This window comes from Temnothorax longispinosus, chromosome 7 (genome assembly GCF_030848805.1).
Source record: "Temnothorax longispinosus isolate EJ_2023e chromosome 7, Tlon_JGU_v1, whole genome shotgun sequence".
NCBI classification, from domain to species: Eukaryota; Metazoa; Arthropoda; class Insecta; order Hymenoptera; family Formicidae; genus Temnothorax; species Temnothorax longispinosus.
Genome location: NC_092364.1, coordinates 18,049,918 through 18,051,243, shown reverse-complemented (window position 1 = coordinate 18,051,243; position 1,326 = coordinate 18,049,918). Strand labels below are relative to the sequence as shown.

Here is a 1,326-nt window from a genome sequence, read left to right as displayed (position 1 = left end):
ATGTCGGCGCCGAGGGTGCGCCTCAGCATCCTTGGACGTGTGGAGGAGAGGTGGCGGAACACCCTCTCCCAGCGGACGTGCCACGTGTTGGCAGCGACCGTGGATTCCGGTTCTCGTCTCGTCTCAGAACTCGGAAACAACCCTTCGATAATGTCGTACGCGATAATGTCTCATGTACTCGTCGTGGGGCATGAGTCTTTCATACGTTTTTTGCGTGATTATACAGAAACCTGCTTGAACGAACGCGCGAATAAAATGATCGATCGCTTTGAACTCTGCTTTTAAAAGGGTTTGCGCTAGCGATACTTGACGATAATGTCAGGATGAGCTCCGTACAGAGTCTCGATTCAAGACGTCGAAATAACGGCATCCGATGTCCGGAAGCACGTACTTCAGCACGTGGAGGGAGAGCCGTGGCTTATCCCGAATTAGGAAACTATGCGAGGACGAGGATCCTTCGTCCCACGGAAAAGCCGGCAGACGAATGACGAGAGGCGAGTGTGGGAAGGATAGAATCTCATGGTGGGGCAAATTCGTTGGATGCATAGAAAATGCCACGTGGAAAATGCGTAGTTGGGGAAACTATGAAAGCCCTTGTCCCAGGAGCGCAGGAGAGAGAGATTTAGATTTTACTACTTCTAGGATCGCATTCGCACGTATACGCCCGAAATTCTAATCTGGACCTATTTGTGTCAGTTAGTCAAGTAATGGAATATTACATTCCTTCCTCTTATTTTTTATATCATTTTATTTCACTCGATCTTTTATTCTTATCGAATTTTCAGAAATAATTACGACAAAAATAAATTTTCCTTCTTATTATATTTATTTTACGTTATCCAAGAAGTAAAGAAAAAAATCGCAGACTTTAATTATATGCCTCTGTAATTGTATCACCGTGCGAAAATAAATAATCTGATAAATCCTTAAGAAATATTAATGCGGCATAGATCTTTTTAAATAAATATTATAATTTATACATTACCTAAGAACAGAAAAAGATTCAGATATAAATTGTTTTTAGATATTGAACGTAAAATAAGATTAAATAAGAACTCGATGTAATATAACGATACCTAATAGCTCCATTACAGTTATTAATATCAGGCCAGCGCTGGGTAAATGACCAATCCCAAATGGACGAACGACCTTTCGGTTCGATCCATCCCGCGGGCAAGGCTCTCCCAGAGAACCTTCTCTCAATAGCATGACCTCCTAGTCACGAGGGAAATTCGCTCTCCCGGTGCCGAGAATTTTCTCGCCCGACAAAGACCTCGTTCCCCTCGATTTCCGGGATTGAGCTAGGTCAGGGAAAGCGAAAGCGCG

The 1,326-nt window shown here is 43.4% G+C and overlaps 1 pseudogene; it reads left to right on the top strand.

Annotated features, from left to right (window-relative positions):
- LOC139816280 (uncharacterized) lies at positions 1–1,042 on the top strand (annotated as a pseudogene).
- The last annotated feature ends 284 nt before the right edge of the window (positions 1,043–1,326 follow it).